Source organism: Muscardinus avellanarius (assembly GCF_963383645.1).
Source record: "Muscardinus avellanarius genome assembly, chromosome: 4".
In the NCBI taxonomy this organism is placed as follows: domain Eukaryota; kingdom Metazoa; phylum Chordata; class Mammalia; order Rodentia; family Gliridae; genus Muscardinus; species Muscardinus avellanarius.
The window spans coordinates 60673389-60692927 of record NC_137789.1 but is presented as its reverse complement, the minus strand read 5'-3'; the positions used below and the strand labels follow the sequence as shown (position 1 = coordinate 60692927).

At 36.2% G+C, this 19539-nt stretch overlaps 1 pseudogene across 1 annotated transcript; it reads right to left on the bottom strand.

Moving 5' to 3' along the window:
• Nucleotides 1–9302: 9302 nt before the first annotated feature.
• LOC308262049 (heterogeneous nuclear ribonucleoprotein A1-like) lies at nt 9303–10299 on the bottom strand (annotated as a pseudogene). Its single transcript has one exon. The product of its transcript is annotated as a heterogeneous nuclear ribonucleoprotein A1-like (transcript).
• Nucleotides 10300–19539: the final 9240 nt, after the last annotated feature.

The window sequence follows — 19539 nt, the reverse complement described above, 5'->3', positions numbered from 1 at the left end:
TTTTTAAACTAATGTCTTCCATTTCCCAGCTCAACCCTTTTGACATTCTAACAATCTTTGTACTTCATCAAACTTTGAATCCATTTATCTTACTAATCAATCACTCTCTTCAATCTTCTTTATTTACCCAACTTGAATTTATGGAAAGTTATTGTAAAAGAAAAGACTTTCACTTAATTCATCCCACTTACTTAACAAAAAGCCTTACTAACAGTCAACTCTCCATTAACTCTGGCTCAGTATTCCTGAAGGAGAACGTTGCTGGAGAAAATTTAAAGCAATGTTGATTGGCTTATTATGACCAAAAATCTTACATGGACTCTTGAACCTGCCTATGAGCAACATTACACTTATCTGATCTGTTTACTATCTAAGATAACTCTTCTCAAACTCACAAAACTTCAAATTCTTCCTACACAGTTGATGACTATGCTTCTTGCATCACTGAAAATTTAGAAATAATAACAATGAACTTCTAAGAACTGCCCTGTATCTATCTACAGATGAAATCTGAATACTCCAGAGTAAGGCAAGCCCTCCACTGATGAGCCATGAATTGATTCTAGCAATTTGCCATCCTTCTTTTACACTCTGATTTTTTCCTTTTTCCATGAAATAAATCTATCACTATGCAACAAACTATTACTATAAAAATATTTTAAAAGACAGGGTATTGCTTGAAAAAAATCAAACCTTCTTAGACCCAGTTTGTCCCTCTACCTTATCCATTTCTTGCCTCTAATTTTCTAGCAAAACTCTTTGAAATAATCCATGAATATTTGTCTTCTATTTCTACTTTCCAGTTCTCTTGAATACACTAAATTAAGTTCCATAATTACTATTGCAAAAAAGTCATTAGCAACTTCAATGGCCTTCATTTTTTTTTTTTTTTTTTTTTGCCATACTGGAGATGGAACCCAGGGGCATTTTACCTTTGAGCTACACCCCAGCCCTCTTTTTTATTCTTTATTTTGAAACAGGGGCTCACTGAGTTGCAAAGGGCCTCAGTAAGTAGCTGAGACTGTCCACGAACTGCGATCTTCCTGTCTCAGCCTCCCAAATGCTAGGATTACAAGCATGCGCCACCATGCCCAGGACCAGCCTTCATTTTGATAAATCAGAAAGTCATTCAGATCTCCTCTTGTTTCACCAATCTGAAATATTTGACACAATCATTATCTCTCACAAAAATTTTTAACATAGTTTCTAATAGATCACACTACTTGGATTTTCTTTTGCCTGTACTGCCACATCCTCCCAAAGTTTTCTGCTGCTTTTGTTTCATCTCTGACCTCTAAATTTTGGGATGCTCCTGTGCTCTGTCATTGACTTCATTCTCTATTCAGTCATTGAGGATGTCACCCTGGTTGTGGCTTCCAGTATCAGGGGCTAAAGATTTCAAAGAAACTGAGGGAGTTCTCAGCATGGAGTTGGATAGTTAGAAAATAATACTATCTGGAGGGACAATGAGAAGCAAAAAGAACATCTACTTTTATTTCCAGTTCCTGAGGCAGAAGAATGATGGAAAAAGAAAAGTACTAGCTGAATCATTTTTGGGCAGCAGTGTCATGGGAGAACCAAGCTTCATTTAGGAAAAGTATGAGATGGGAACTTTATGAATTGTGAATGGGTATCATCTTTAAAAGTTATTTGTTAATGATTGATCCTGCGATTAAGAGGGCTCAACTTTAGGATATGTGGAGGTTTGGGAGACAGGGTTTGAAGAGACAGAGGGCAGAGCTGAATGGGAATTTGCAACAGATAAAGGGATGACATATCATTAGTCCTGGTAGTTAAAAGACAGTGATAGTAAGATGGAGGCTTATATTAATAAGGGTGGAAAAGAGGAGCCGGGCGTGGTGGCACAAGCTTGTAATCCCCGCGCTTGAGAGGCAGAGACAGGAGGATCGCGCAGGTTCGAAGCCATCTTCGCTGGCTTATGAGACTCTGTTTCCAAATTTAAAAAAATATATAAAAATAGATCTTGGAGTATAGCCCGGAGGTAGAAGTACTTCCAGGAAACCCAGTACTACAAAAAAAAAAAAAAAAAAAAAAGAGGGTGAGTAGGAAGTAAAGTATCCTGGACTAGTAATGGTGAGAATGGAAATTTGAGCTTTTTTTTTTTTATTTCTGCAGATATAGTCCTTATTTCCTACAGAGGAAAGGCAGCTCATTTGCTAAGTCTTGCTGATGATTATGTGCAAGGAGAATGTATACCAAGACCACAATGTGCCTGTCAATTTTGTTGTCGTGAGTCCAAGGTTCTTTGTCACACATACTCAATAAAATATATTCATTACTCAGAACAGATGATCAGAATATTGTAAATATTTTTTATTTTCCCTAACCTATGTAACTTGTCAAATTCTTCTGAGCTGCCTGCTTCAGACTATATATCTTGTCTATCTTTTTATTTCTATAATCAGCAGTGAGAATTATGAAAAACAGATAACTCAGAGCAAGACCAACTGAGACCAACCACTCTCTGGAAAATGACTTTCTGATGAGAAATGAAAGTAGAAAGGCAGAAGTAATTTTCTAACACTAGACACCTGGGGAAGTGGTAGGTGGTACCATCCTTACCATGTTTCTCACTTTTAATTTAATATTGCTACTTGCTATTAGTTTCTAGCTTGCAATAGTATTTTTCTTGCTCTAGTATAATTTACAATTTAGTGCTCCATTAATTTTGTTAATTTTCCCAAGTAATCATTCTGACATTCTTCTAATTCTTAAGCTATATCTCCATTTAAAACAATTCATAGGCCGGGCATGGTGGCCCATCCTTGTAATCCCAGCATTTGGGAGGTGGAGACCAGAGGATCATGGTTAGGGACAGCCTCAGCTAATTAGCGAGACACTTTGCAACTTAGTGAGACCCTGATTCAAAAATTTTAAAAAGGACTAAAAAATAGGGCTGCGAGTATAGCTCAGAGGTACAGTGCCCCTGGGTTCTATCCCCAGTAGTGCAAAAAAAAAAATCATCATTGAATACTGATTATTTATTTTATTTTACATAGTTCACTTTCATTTTAAATTAGTTTCATTTTGTATATAGTAAAGTCCACGATTTCTGCTATACAATTGCATGGGTTTTGAGTATTGCATAAAAGCATGTAAACAGCACCTCAAACAATATACAGAACAATCCCATCATTCTTAAAATTCCCCCATGCCCTTTGTATGAAACCTCTCCCTGACACCCCTAACCCCTGGCAACCACTGATATGTTCTTTGTCCCTACAGCTTTGACTTTTTCAGAATAGAAATCAAATCAGAATGTCATTGGTCTTTATTCATGACAGAAATTACATTCACTCAATTATTCAAGACAGACATTTGAGAATCATCCTAAACAATTCCTTCTTCAGACTCTATATTTAATCAATTATGTCTTTCTTAATATTTCTAATATGTCTTTCTTTTCAATGATCTAAGAGAAGTAAAAAAAAAAGAAGAATCATAGGAGCTTCATGTTTAATTGGCATGGCTTCAATGTTCATCCATTTTACCTGAGACTTTTCCTTAGAAGACAGATTTTTATCAGTCTGCTTTGTAGTTTCATGTTGGTGTTAGGAAAAATAATTAAGGACATTTAAGAGAGAAAATTTTAAGTTAAAGCCTTCCATTTGGCAAGGATTTTACAAAAGAAATAATTTAACAAAGTAAAAATATTTTCTTGGGATGAATAGAGATCTTAAGAACAGAGAATTACTAAAATTGAAAATTGAGATAAATTCTGGTTATCTACTTAATTAGGTTTTAAAACACAAATGACTTTTTTCTACATCCTCGCCATCCATTAAATACTGACTTATTGCTCAAGTATTCCACATTTCCTTTACAAATATGCTGTTTCATATCTTTGTTACTGATTTATTTTCTGAATAGCAAAATCAGAGTTAATTCAGGTAGCTATCTTTAACAATAATTTTAAGTATGTTTTCATCTTTAGGGATTTTATATATGTGGAAATTCATTATATTGACAATATTAGAATCTGCATACTGTAATAGGGATTGCTTAAGGATTGCTACAATATTTATATATGATATAATAGATAAATTCCTCATTAATGCAATGACCTTGACCCTTACTAATGTGGCTTACTGGGGCCTTGCAGTCTACACTTCTTAATTATTCGTGTGTGTTGTACAATGTTATATAGAGCAAAGCTTATAGAGCATCATTCTAGTGCTTCTTACCCTGAATTTTGAAGTTTTAAAAATATAATGAATATGTGAATATCTTGATCTTGAAGAGTCTAGACATGTCTCTGGACAAAGGAATAAAATAGCAAAGCCAAGTAAGCAAAATCTGGACCCAACACATATATAAAAATAATGTTTTTGTGTCTCATTGATTAAATTCTTACATTTATTATCAACATTTATGAAATATTGAGATTATATTGGCAGGTAAACTGCAAACCTCAGGAATAAAACATTTTTATCAGATGGAGGATTCAGAAAGAATGATGACTGATGCCATACTGACAAAAAAGATGCCTGGTAGGTAGTTGGGTGGAATGATAGGAGTAAGGATAATTAGGTAGGTCCTGCAGGCATAAGCTCCCCAGAATGTCCATAAATCTTGACACATTCAAGGACCTATTCATGCTTCAGATCACCTTTGATTCTGAGCTCTGTTTTTGATTGTGAACAAGAGAAAAGCCTGTCTCTGCTTAAAGTATTTTTCATTTGAATGCTCCACCCTATTTCTGAGTTGACCAGAGTGAGTATTAAGCTGCCTGCCAACTCTTGTGCTTATTCGAGACTCCTATCAGACTGTTTCCACTCACCTATATTAACATTATTTGGATACATTTTAGAGTTGTCTACTCTGCCTGTGACTCCACTGTATCACATAAAGGTTCCCAGTCTCTAGTATGAAATTGGTTCCTTTATTTAAATATATAAACACATTATTTTCTTACTGTTCTTATTCTAGAATTGATTAAATTAAAATTTTGTATGAGAATCAATTCTGAGTAATGCAAAAATTTATGGTAGAGCAATTGTTCATTATAATCCCTAATAAGCTAAACTTAAAAAAAATCAATGATTGTAGAATCTTTAACACAGTAGACCAGAGCAAAATCATTTCTGGCTGGTATATGACCTTCATGCTAATGTTAGTGGTTGAATTCCTGGTTCTGCCACCAGCTTATTTTTGACATGTCACTTATTGTCTTCCCTGCTTATTGTTTTATCATTTGTAGATGGTAGATTTTGGTTTGGTTAGTTGATGTCAACACATAGATAGCAACAAATACCTTTCTCCAAATAAAATGTATATCAAGATCAAATGTTTAAAATGAACCTAATCTTCTTCATTTAAAGTGTATGAAATGCTGTGGGGAACACACAGTACAGTTACTTACACTTCTGAGTTCTCAGGGAGCCAATTGCATGCAGAATATGTAAAGATATGATTAAGACTGACTAATCTCACTTAGCATAATGTCCTCCAGTTCCATCCATTTCCCTGCAAATGAGGTAACTGCATTTTTCTTTATGGCTGAGTTAAATTCTATCATGTACATATTCCACATTTTGTAATCCATTCATTTGTTGATGGACATCTTGGCTGATTCCATAGTTTGGCAATGGTGAACTGTGCAGCGATGAACATTGATACACATGCATTAGTTTGGTAGTTTGGTTTCCTATCTTGGGTAGATACCTAGAAGTGGCTGGATCAAATGGTAAGTTTGTTCCCATTCTTCTGAGGATCCTCCATACAGTTTCCCAAAATGGTTGCACTAATTTTCAATTCCACTAACACAAAAAATAAAAATCGGATGATTTTCCTAATATGCGAAAGCTAGGGAGAAACGGGTAACAGGAGGAACTCTAGATGAAGAAGGAAATTCTATAGATGAGCAAATAAGGCAACCTAAGGGGATGGGAGGGAGGAGGAGGGAAACTCTAAAGCACAATATGTACTTAAACAAATATAACCAAGTCAATCATTAAGCCAAACATGGGAAGGAGGGAGGGGGCGGGAATGGGGCAGGAACTGGGTAATGCGTGCATGTATGTTTCCACCATTTTTTTTTATCCCACTAAGATGTATAACTACAATGCACCAATATTTTTTTTAAAAAAAGATATAATTTAGATAATGTATCTTGAAATATGCATATTACAAAGAGGTCTAAGTAAAGGGAAAGAAAGCTTATTAAAAAAGGTATTAACCTGGTATTATGACAGACATCTGTAATCACAATATTTGGGAAAATGGAGACTCGAGGATGGAAGGTTTGAGGCCAGCATCACCAACTTAGTGAGACCCTTTTTCAAAATAAAATAATGTAGCTGGATGTGGTGGCGCACGCTTGTAATCCCCGCGCTTGGGAGGTGGAGACAGGAGGATCGCGCAGGTTTGAAGCCAGCTGCGCTGGCTTAAGAGACCTTGTTTCCAAATAAAAAGTATAAAATAGTTCTGGTAGTGTATCCCAGAAGTAGAAGGGTTTCCAAGAACCCCAGTACCACCAAAAATAAATAAATAAATAAATAAGTACATGATGTACATTCACAAACATATCAAAGTCAATTACTAAGCCAAACCTGAGAAGGAGGGAGGGGGCAGGTATAGGGAGGGAACTGGGGAAGGGCTAAGGCTAGATGAGTGATGTGTTCGTATATGCCTGTACCCCATTAAAGTGTATGAAGGTCATTGTGTTTTGAGTAGGCTTCTCAAACACACACACACACACACACACACACACACACAACAACAACAACAACAAAAACCCTGAGGATGTAGCTCAGGGGTAGAATGCTTTTGGATTGAATTCCAAGCACCAATCAACCATGAAATAAAAATATAAAAAACAAAATATTATTTAAGGCTTTTCTTAGAGTTCAGTGTTAGATTTAGGCCTCCATTTATGTAAGAATCAACAATAAGCAAGGCTTTATACCCTCAACTGTTTGAGCCTCTAATTATAAGCCCAATCCTAACTCTCAAACAATTTCTTGGATCTTCAAATAAATGAAAAAAAGAACATCAAGGAGAATAAAGAAGGGGTTGAACAGCAGGGTAAAGGCCTGAGTCTGACCACCCACCTTCTCCAGCTCTTTAGTCACCACCCCAGGCGAACACCATTTTTTTCCTTTTAATTTAACTGTTTAATTTCCTATCTAGTATTAATCCTTCTTATTTCAATTCTGTTAATAAGACAGTCACTGAAGACCTGCTCTGTGGAAGTCACTCTTCTAGAAGCAGAGATACCAATGTAAGTACCAGATACACTTAAATCCCTTGAACAGGTGATTCCAAGTGCAGTTTAGAGAAACTGAGTTGATAGAGAAGGATTAAAAACTAGTGCATGCCCTCCCCCCCCCCTGAAAATATTGGTTTAGGAAAACAAAATGGAAAATCATTTGAGAAAAAGATGATATGTAAATGTTTGTATTCAAGCGTCACATTTGAGTTATACTGTTTTCTAATCTTTGAAACCTTAATTTTTGTATTTGTTTCATAGAGCATCCAGTTTCTTTTCTTGCTTCTATTATATTAGGAAAAAAATGAAAGACGAATGGGTTGGATAGGAAGTAAAGAGGAGAGAGCAAGTGTGTATATTAAAGGTTAATGAGAAAAAAGAGAGGAGATTACGTTGAAGCTGAGAGGAAGTGTTAGCGGAGTACTGAGAAGGAAATTGAATGGGGCTAGTACAAGTTAAGAAAAGAAAATGAAGAGATAAGGAACACGGTGAGCAACCAGAAGAATAAAGAAATATAAATTGTGGAATTGTGAAATTTAAAGGAGACCTCTAAACAACATTTGATTGTAGCTAATTTTAAATGCTACTGAAATTTTAGACTTATACATTTGACTGCTACTATGTAGGAGGCATACTTTTGTGGAGGGCTGCAACATGAGATGCTGTCATTTTATTGTAGAATAGAGCATGCATATAAGTGGTGCCTTAGCATTTAAATGCATGCTATGTGATGAAATGTAAATAATTCTTTATGTAACATATATACAACAAATAACACTTAAAATGTTACTAAACAAAAAAGGCTCTTTTTGATAGTGGTGGTATGCTAGTAATGTGTATTGATCTTTAAAAAAATAAAATTCTGCACTATGAATGATTTAATAATATAAAAGCTTATTTCTGGTTCTAGTTTATGCACTATCTGTAGTCAAAGACTAGAATCCCTTACTCTATTGATGATATAAAATTGAGAATGATCTAAATTTTTAAAACAAAGCATAAATTGTGTCTACCATCCTGGTAAACATGCATAAGTGAACTAACTTATTTTATTTTATTTTTGAGAATTTAAATCATTTATTGATTACACATGATAATGGATGATACACAAGCTTCATTCCCATCTATCAGTTATCTGGTACCATTATTCAATTTAGATATTGCATAGGATGTGCCAACAATCATTTTTATAACCAAATAATTCTGTGACTGCTTGGGTGACCCCTTCAATGGTGAAACTCAGGTCACAACAGTAACTGTCAGTTCAACTACACGGAACCAAGGTATTTGAAGACAATGGTGTCTCTACCCAAGCAGTTATCATTTCAAAGGGAACCTGGCATCATTCTGAATGAATTCTAACTTCACACTGTTGGGAAGTTTACCAAGATGGCTTCAGAGTAGACTAACTTTACACAGCACATTTAAAAAAAGACACATTTAGCCCGGCGTGGTGGCACACGCTTGTAATCCCCGCGCTTGGGAGGCAGAGACAGGAGGATCACGCAGGGTCAAAGCCGCGCGCGCTGGCTTAGGAGACCCTGTTTCCAAATAAAAAATATAAAATAGGTCTAGGAGTGTAGCCGGGAGGTAGAAGAGCTTCCAGAAACCCCAGTACCACCAAAAAAAAAAAAAAAAAAAACTTGGCCAGGCATGTTGGCACACACTTGTAATCCCCGTGCTTGGGAGGCGGAGACAGGAGGATGGCGCAGGTTTGAAGCCAGCTGTGCTGGCTTAAGAGACCCAGTTTCCAAATAAAAATATAAAAATAGGTCTGGGAGTGTAGCCCACAGGTAGAAGGGCTTCCAGGAACCTCAATACCACCAACAATCAACAGCACGGGTGCAAAAAAAAAGTCTACATTAAAACCCTTTTGTTGGAATGCTTTACACTTTCCACAGAACAGAAACTAAAATAACCTGATATACAATTAGTCACAAATACAGTCCTTGAGTTTTTTTGCCCATACACACGAGTATTGTCTAAACCCTGTCTTCTTTGTCACAACTAGGCCCTGCCACCACTGTGCTTGGCTGAGTTCACATATCTGTTGTAACCTGTAGCATCCCTGTCACTTCTCTGGCTCTCCTCTCCTGCTAATCTTTGTTTCCTGGCAGTAATTAAAACCTTCTGCCACTGCCATAGCTACTGCTGCTGCTGGAACCAAAGTAGCCACTTTAGTTTCGTGGTTTGGCAAAATATTGGCCTCCACCACCATAGGGGCCTGAGCTTCTGCATCCAAAGTTTCCTCCCTTCATGGGTCCAAAATTTGAAGATAGATTGTTGTAATTGCCAAAATCATTGTAGCTTCCATCACCTCCAGAATTGCTTCCATCATTACCAAAACCACTGTAGCCATCCCTGCTGCCACCATATCCTCCACCACCACGGCTGCCAACAAAGCCACCATGACCACTGAAGTTTCCACCTCAAACAAAATTGTCATTGCCACCAAAACCACCTCCACGACCACCACCAAAGTTTCCAGAACCACTTGGAACTCTTTGGCTAGAAGAAGCACCAGCCATCTCTTGGTTTGACAGGGCTTCCCTCACTTCACAGTTGTGGCAATTCACGGTATGGTATTTCTGAATGACAATCTTATCCACGGATCCATGGTCATCAAAAGTTACAAAAGCAAAACCCCTCTTTTTTCCATTGCCTCGGTCAGTCATTATCTCAATCACTTCAATTTTTCCATACTGTTCAAAATAATCTCGTAAGTGATGTTCTTCAGTGTCTTCCTTGATGCTATCAACGAAGATCTATTTCACAGTCAAGTGGGCCCCTGGTCTTTGAGAATCTTCTATTGAGACTGCTCTCTTCAGTTCCACAACTCTTCCATCTACTTTATGTGGTCTGGCATTCATGGCTGCATCTACCTCCTCCACAGTAGCGTAAGTGACAAACCCAAAGCCCCTGGAGCACTTGGTGTTTGGATCTCTCATTACCACACAGTTCGTGAGTGTTCCCCAGTGCTCAAAATGGCTTCTCAAACTCTCTTCAGTTGTTTCAAAGCTCAGCCCTCTGATGAAGAGCTCCTGCAGCTGTTTGGGCTCTTTAGGAGACTCTGATTAAGACATGACGGCAACGGGAAGAGAGATTTTAACAATGCTTCCTTGGCGACGTCCACGGACAGAAAAGTTAACTTATTTTAAATTTTTTTATTTGTGAATTGTAGTCATAAAGCTTAATAGAGTCTAAGATGGTAGAGGCATACATGCATATATCACCCAATTAGGCATTACCTAGTACCCATCCCCCCCACTTCTCATGTTTGGCTTAGTGATTGACTTTGATATGTTTGTGAATGTACATCATGTACATTATGAAATTTCCCTCTTCCCCCTGCTCATCAATTAGTTTGCCTTATTTGCTCATCTATAGTCTCTCCTGAGTCATGTAGAGTTCCTCCTATGACTCATTTTCTCCCTAGCTTCCACATATTGGGGAGAGCATCTGATTTCTTACTTTGTGTGACTGATTAATCTCACTTAGCATAATGTTCTTCAGTTCCATCCATTTCCCTGTAAATGATGCAATTGTGTTTTTTTTATGGCCTAGTAAAATTCCATTGTGTACATATCCCATATTTTTGTAATCCATTTATCTGTTGATGGACATCTTGGCTGCTTCCATAGTTTGGCAATGGTGAATTGTGCAGCTATAAACATAGATTCACATGCACTACTTTGGTAGTCTGGTTTCCATTCTTTTGGGTAGATACCCAGAAGTGGTATTGCTGGTTCATACGTTAAATTTGTTCCTTTTCTTCTGAGTGTCCTCCATATTGTTTTCTAAAGTGGTTGCACTAATTTGCAATCCCACCAACAATGTACTAGAGTTTCTACATCTCCACACCCTCACCAGCATTTGTTGTTGTTTGTGTTTTGAATGACTGTCATTCTAGTTGGAATTAGGTGAAATCTCAGGGTAGTTTTGATTTGCATTTCTCTGATTGCTAATGATGTTGAGTATTTTTTTCCCATGTTTATTGGCCAGTAGAATTTCTTCTTTTGTGAAGTATCTCTTTAGTTCACTTGCCCATTTTTTGATGGGGTTGTTTTCTTAGGGCTGATTTAAATGTGTTACAGTGCCCAGTGTGTTGGCACACACTTTTAATCCCAACACTTGGGAGGCTGAGACAGGGGGATCGCTGTTTGCGGACAGCCTCAGGTTCTTAGTGAGGTATTTTTCAACTCAGTGAGACCCTGTTTCTAAATAAAGAATAAAAAATAGGGATGGGGGTGTAGCTCGGAAGAACAATGCCCTTGGGTTCCATTCCCATTAGCACAAAAAATAAATAAATAAGTAAATAAATAAAGGTGTTACAATGTACAAGGCACAAGGTAATGGTTTTGATAGATGAATCCAAAAGATGGCCAAAAAGTCATTCTGTACCAGAGCTTCTGCAGCATAATTCAAGGGAAAAGATGCCCTGAGTGAGGAAGCCAGTGCTCAGGGACTCCTGGCACTCAGGACTCTTTAGCATTCTGCCATTAGGCTGTACAGAGTGATCCTCTGCACAGTGGTCCCTTTGCCTAGAGTTTATTGTGTGGAAATCTTGCACACAGCCAATGTGTATTGGTTAGCACTTTCACTGCTATAACCTAAAGAATGAACCATGTAATTTAGACAGCGTATTTTTTTGCTTATGATTTCAGGTTCAGTCTCTGTGAGGCTGAGGTGCGGATCTCAGGACATGGCGGTAGAAAGTTGAGAGAAGGAGAACACCAAAGGCTTCGCTCCTCATGTCATGGAGGCCAGAAGCCAGAGAGAGAGCAAGGGGAGGAGGAACCATATATTATCCCCAAGGCTGCACCTCCAGGGACCCACCTTCTTCAGCTACATCCTACCGACCTTGGCTACCACCGAGATAAATCTGCTACAGTGGATTTATCCACAGCTGGGATTACTATCCTATTGACTCAATAATATCAACTCCAATAACCAATTTGTAAGCTCTTTAAGGGGCCATATCCAACTATAACAGGGTGCTTTGTACATGTATGTTTATATCACATTTAAATACTTCCATATGATGTGTGGTTACAATTCACCAAGAAAATTACATATATGTCTACACACACACACACACACACACACACACACACACACATATGTGGCTATCTTTCTTCAAATTTTGTGTTCAGCTCTTTAAACCTATAGGTTTGGTCAGGTTATCTAACCTCCTTTTGCCTAAGTGCCTGAATATGTACAATTAGAATAATAGTTGTGGTAACTTTACATAGTTGTAATAAAGATCTGCAAATTAATATGTGGGATGTGCTTAGAACAGTGCCTGGAAAATGGTCAGGGCCAGAGAAGAGTCAGCTAGAATATCAACTCCATAAAAGAATAGGTTTTATTTTAAGTCATGATTACTGCTTTATTTCCAACGCCTATTACAAAATAGGGGCTCAATAAAATTTGCTGAATGAAGGAAAATATGTAATATCTTATGTAGCCTTTTAAAGCTGAGATTATAAAGCAGAAAACATTATTCTAGGTTACTTAGTATTTCTATACGTTATTAGAAATTAACAAAATAGAATTCTCTTATAAGCCTTAGTGTCTTGTAAGATTGCTTACATTGCATCAGTAAACCAGAACTTCATCTCACTTGGAAGGCCAATAAAATAATTTCTGAACCTTTAAAACTGAAATGGTGGCTAGATGGAGGCGGTTAGTATAGAGACTGAAAGAACTTGGAATTGGACATCTGCTATTTACTATCCGAGTCATTTACGCCATTCTCTAATTTTATTCCTGTCTTTTCCTCTGCAATATTGGGGTAATAATTCTATTTATATGAGAAGGTACTTTTTGAGAATAAATGAGATAATTTATGCAAAGGGCTTTGCCAACTTTAGTATATAACAATCACTAAAAACTGCTCCCAAACATAATATTAATGAATTTGCTAATGTAGCAACAAGCTATTAAAGTACATGTTATGTCAGATATACACAAATAAGATGTGAATTTCTGATCCCAGAAACTTCACTGTGGTTATGTAGGGAGACTAGTAAAAAGGAAACTAACAAATAGTCAATGTGCTCTTGTAGAGAACAGAGAGTCTTAGAAGCACAGAGAAGTGGAACCTGAATCAATAGTGAGTGATGACATACTCCTCTGATTCCTGTACTTGGGAGGCTGAGACAGGCAGATATCAGGTTGGAAACCAACCTCAGCAACTTAGCAAGGCTTTCAGCAACTTTGTAAGACCCTGTCTCCAAACAATAGAATAAATAGGGGTAAATATGTAATTCAAAGATAGAATGCACCTGGGTTCCATCCCCAGGACCACACAAAAAAGAAAAGAATAATGAGTGGAGTGAAGAAGGTCAAAGAAGGCTTCCTAAGCAAGACCCCTCTGAGTTGTCTTGAAGCCAGGGTAGTTAAGATGCAGCTGGAGATAGCCACAGCAGTAGGAAGACTGCAGAAGAGAGGAAGCATGTGGAGACCTGCAGCCACCTGTGATTTTCTCAGTAGAGCTGGGGAAATCAAAACATGGTGTGCGCTTACCTATTCTTTAAAATATACTGTCTGTAGAGGTTATAGAATAGCTGTATATGTTTATGTGTTGTCTCTTCAATTCTCATCCAAAACTCAAAGAGGCAACTATTATTTTCTGTAACGAGCAGATAAGAACCACAAATCTGACCTTAGAGACCAGCTTTTGTGATATACCTTCTTATGTAAGTAAAAAATGAGCCTTGATCCTTTATGTGTTTAGCATTCGGTGGCCTCAGAGCCAGGAAAGACCAGAGAGCCGGGAGGTGTAATTGTCAGCTCACTTTGCTCTTTAGGGTAATAATGCTTGATATGAAATCATTTTGGATGTATTATTTTGGCATTGACTATAAGACTTGTGAACACATATTTGTAAATGGTAAAGGATGCCATTTAAATGTTGTGGTTCACGTTGCATTAGGATTTTGTGACTTCTCCATGGTGTTTGATATAAGTTTGTTGAGAGAATGAGTGATTGAATAACTCCATAGCTATTTTATTCCCTGGTTAGGAGAGTTCTTCCACATGCCTACTTGAACATACCATAAAATGTTTTCTACTTATACTTACATAAAAGTGACTTTACCAGTAGCACATTTTGAAATTTAAGTATTTTATTTACATTTTTCATTATCATAAGAGTAATGTTTACTAAGTATTGGATAAGTTAACTCAACTAACCAAGAAGCCTTTAGAACAAGCCTACTATCTACTAGACGCTGAGCCAATATAACATATTTTATCTGAACGAGTCTTCATAACAACTTAGGCAGAATGATCAATTACTTTTCTCCTTGTTTTGAAAATAAGGAAATTTTCAGAAAAAAAATATTACCCAAAGTCTCCACAGCTATCAAAATAGCAGAACTGGAAACTTCAAGCCCAGATCTGTCTGCCTTCACTGCCCAGAACAGTTTAGCTGTAGAGTATTATAACTATTAGTTAAATTCATATCTGTTGATTTTGTACAATTTTGTCTAAAGTATATTTTGTAAGATTTGTCTAAAGTATAAGATTTTCTCTTAAGTATATGCATTTCCACATTAATCATATTAATTGTTTTAAGCTAGATTATTCTTTTCCCTAGAAAATGGGATTATAGGTATTTTTGGTTTTGGTTTTAGTACACTATTTTCTATTCTGTTTATTGGTATTTTATAAACTTCCCATGTACTTTTGTAGATGCCTATAGAAAACAATTCCTGTAGTGTTATTCATTAAATTTTTTTTTTAAAAACTTGAGATTTTAGTTTTTGGTTGTTTGTATTTTATTTCTTAAACTTTTACTAATAATTTGCATTTATTTAATTAGGGATAAAATAATTATTAAAATTTGTTTTTGTTTAGTTATATTTTACTTAATAAAATGCAAAAAATGTATCCAAAAAATCAGTTATTCTAGATTTTATTGCTAATACAGAGTACTCGTATCAGTTTGGTTTTAGTCAGAATAAAAGATAAAAGAACAAAACAGTGTATGACCATTGAGTTTTGACATTTGAGGATGTTGCTAATGCTGAAATGAGAAGGACATGTCATCTGTGCTTTTCTTGCTTAGTAGGACTAAAGCACAAGCTTCCTTTAGAATATGGCTAAAGATTTGGAACAGAATTAAAACCCCCAAATATCTCTTTTTTCTTTCATAGTATTAACTTCCACTTCTGTTCTATCTATAGAGTTCCACTCTTTTTTTTTCCCAAAGTATAACAGGTAAGAAGAAAGTGCTTATAAATATAAATTTTGTTATTTTCATGTAACTCCTGAAGTTATGAGTTTGCTCAGTTTCTTTCCTGAATGTGGTAAGATGAGTACCTCATGGCTGTAGGTGTACTCTCAGAGTCATTTAGAAGACTCTGCCTGCTTTTGCTGTGTAGCTGTCCCTGTTATGATTGGAAAACGGGTAGAAATCTGAACATTTTCTGTCCAGGGAAAAGGCTGAGCAATTATGAAGCTTTGATTAATACCATTGATGCTCTAATGGCTCATTTTATATCCTGAACACAGGGAAAATATCTTCCCTTATGTAAAGACCATGATTCTTATGATTCACATAGCACAGAGAGTAAAAGGCCTGGGAGATCTCTTGTCTTACAAGAAGAAATGGGTAGCTGTATAATGCCAGTTGCATATATTACTGAACTGTTACAGAGGAGAGGAAATTGCCCAGTCAGAATAGATATGTCTCTGTAGCCTTGTATCCGCATTCTAATAGCCAGAGTTTATCTTAGTCTGAATAGAGCTCTAAGTTATTAATTGTTTTAATGATTTCATTGATTTCTGTTAATCTAGGTAATGTGCCTTACTAAACTCGGTAGTTTATTTTGCTTTTCAATTAACCTTTTACTTTTGTTATATCATTTTTTACTAAAAACAAAGGTTTTATCTGCCTTTTAATGATATGCCTATCTTAGTGTATTATGAATTAGACTTGGCTATCTGTATAGCAATTATTCTGAATACTTCAGGGTAATGGCAATTCATAAAGACTTAGTATTTTATTAAAGTTTGTTGTTGATATGAAGCATTGCTTAAAAGTCATTTGAATAAATGTTAGAATTCTTTATGCATAACCAAAATAATTTTTAAACATTTAAAAATGCAATCATGGAAGAAATAATGATAGTTTTAACTTATGCCTTAATGCTCAGGTAAAGGAATAGTGCTTAATTTGATTTAATTATTTTATTTTAATTTTGTCTAATTAATAGATACAAAAATATACTACAAAACCTTTGAAAATTTGGTTTAAAATAGCAGGCCAGGTGTGGTGGCACAAGACTGGGGGACAGTGGTTTGCAGGTTTACTTAGCGAGACCCTTCACAACTCAGTGAGATCCTGTTTCAAAAATTCAGAAGACTAAAAAATAGGACTGGGAGTGTAGCTTGGAGATCCAGTGCCCCTGGGTTCCATCCCCAGTACTGCAAAATAATAAAAATAAATAAATAAAGTAGCAAATTCTATAGGAAAAGATGCAATGTGAACACTTACTGTATTTTTACTATTGAATTAGCTTATTTAGATTATTTAATATTCAAATATGTTCTGCCTAATTAAGGTCTTAATTTACTTTGAAAGAAGTAAGCTTATCTCTGTGTCCATAAAAGAGTAAAATGTTCCAACATGATAGTGAAATAGATTCTTTACCCTTTATTCCTGGGGAGTCACATTCACATAAAACTTTTTTACCAATTAAAAACTGTTAATGACAAAACATTGTAATTGATTAGTCTTTGTATGTTTACAGCTCACTTTAATTGCTGAAAAACGCCATTTGTCAGCTTCATGTTCTATTGACAGTGCTATTGATTTATCTGAATTTGGCTTTGTCTTGTCTCTCGTACATAAAACTCACATATGCAGTTCAAATGGGAAATGACTGTATTGATTTCCTTAACTTGAGCCCAAATGCTAAAGATTTTTGGATAAGCTTTCTCATTACTTAAGCCAAAATCAATAAGAAAGAGCATCTTTTAATGAAAGAGCAGTTTGAGCAACGTACTTCAGAAATAGGGTCCTGTTCATTCTTTGCTTTACAAATCGATCTCCCAGGTTCCTTAAGTGAGGTCCAATTGGTTGACATTGTGGTTTGTCTTTGTGTATAAACTTGCAGCTTCAGAGAGGAGAAGATGAGCTGCAGAGACAGTGGAAAGAACTCTCTCCTTGGGAAAGGAGATCGCCCACTAGCATAAACGCTAGTGTTGAAATGCAGCACGGTTTGCAAGTATGCCAACAAATTCTTATACCTTCTAAGTTCATGCTAATATATTTTTTTATTGCCTAGTATATTTAATTTCTTCACTGGCTGATCTCCTTAATAATTTTATGTGCATTTATACCACTCTTATTTTAATATTTGCCTTTATTTCAAAACTCTTTCTGCTTATTGTTGCCATTTACACAAAGTAAAATAATTGACTGAAATATCAGGTCACTTTAAAAATAGCTTTCCTTGAATGTTTTAATGCCAAATGTCTCGTCTTTTTCAGGAAAAGAGGCATAGAAACTGAACTACAGAAATAAATAAGGTGCCTGATTTTAGGAACAACGAAATGAGCTGGACATATAAAACAAGTTGTACAGTCAGGCCAGACACCAGGTACCATACTTTGATATCATTAACTCCCATGAACTACATAAATTAAGCTGATTATGCCTTCACTTAATTAACTGAGAATGACCTATTGATGTATAGGCCAGGTGAGCTGAATCCCCCTTGCTCCACTGTACTTAATTTATTGGTTTTCAATTAGTTCTTCTCTTGCCTGTGATTGTTGAGGAAAAAGACCGTTCATTTGTGTTTATGACTTATGGTATATTTTTATGCACAAGGGTTTATACCTGAAATTTTATCCTGAGCAGTTATTATTATTATTATTTTCCCAACACTGGTTAGATTGATCTTATTTCTTTGTGAAATATAATTTGGTTGGTTTCTAAATAAAATAAATGTGCACATTAATTCTTTTTAGAAGAATATACAATTAAATATTTATAATAACCTTCACAAATAATTTCATATTCATTTCAAGAAGTGTCTTGCTTTCTTTTTTTTTCTTTTTTTTTTTTTCCTGTGATACTGGGGATGAAATCCAGAGGCATTCTACCTCCGAACTATACCCCAGCCCTATTTTTTTATTCTTTCTTTTTTTTTTGAAACAGGGTCTCACTGAGTTGCAAAGGACCTCACAAAGTAACTGAGGCTGGCCTTGAACCTCGAACCATGAATAATTCAAGTTAAAATTGTATTCAGAATTTAACTAATACTCTAGAAGCTTGTGGGTGTGTGAGGATTTCGCATTCTCATTATCTGCAAATATCCCCAAAAGCTCATAAATAGTCAAAGTGATGTTTGCGGCCACAAGTTTGAGTAATGTACCCTGGGCATATATCATAGTGCTGGGAGAGTTATTTTGCAGCTTTATTCAAAGAGAAATTTTTGGTTTTACATGATTTTATATTTCAATAATCTTTGATAATTTGACTGACATATTTAAACTCTAAGTCATATTCTCCTGAATTTAATATGTTATTACAGATTGTGTGAGTTAGAGGATACATGAAAGATTTGGAATATTCTTTGGAAATATAAGATGATTACCATTCTTTGAAAAAGTAGATTATGTGGGAAAGTAGCAAAATACAGAATGTCTGAGTTTTGGAAAAGTATTAAGAAGCCCACTTTTAGTTTTGTTAGCAAGTGATTTTCATTGCACACCAAAATTAAGATGATGTATAGGGGTGCGTGCGCACGTGTGTGTGTGTGTGTGTGTGTGTGTGTGTGTGTGTGTGTGTGTGTACATAGGACTGAAATATTCAGGAAAATTTTGGGATTGGAGATATGCATTTGGAAATTGTCAATATATCTATTTTATTAAAAGCAAAAGAAGGGACGAGATGGGAAGCAGTGAATGTTAAGAAAAATGAGAAGAAGATCAAGGAGGAAGCCTTGTATCACTCCAACATTAAAAAGTCAGGAAAAGCCGGGCGTGGTGGTGTATGCTTGTAATCCCTGCGCTTGGGAGGCGAGACAGGAGGATCGCGCTGTTTTGAAGCCAGTCTTGCTGGCTTAAGAGACCCTGTTTCCAAATAAAAAATATAAAAATAGGTCTGGGAGTGTAACCCGGATGTAGAAGGGTTTTCAGGAACCCCAGTACACCACACACACACACACACACACACACACACACACACACACACACACACACACTCAGGAAAGTGAGGAACCAGGAAGGCAACTGCACAGGCCACGAGATCAGAATTCCAGAAGAATTTCATGGGAACCAAATAAAGA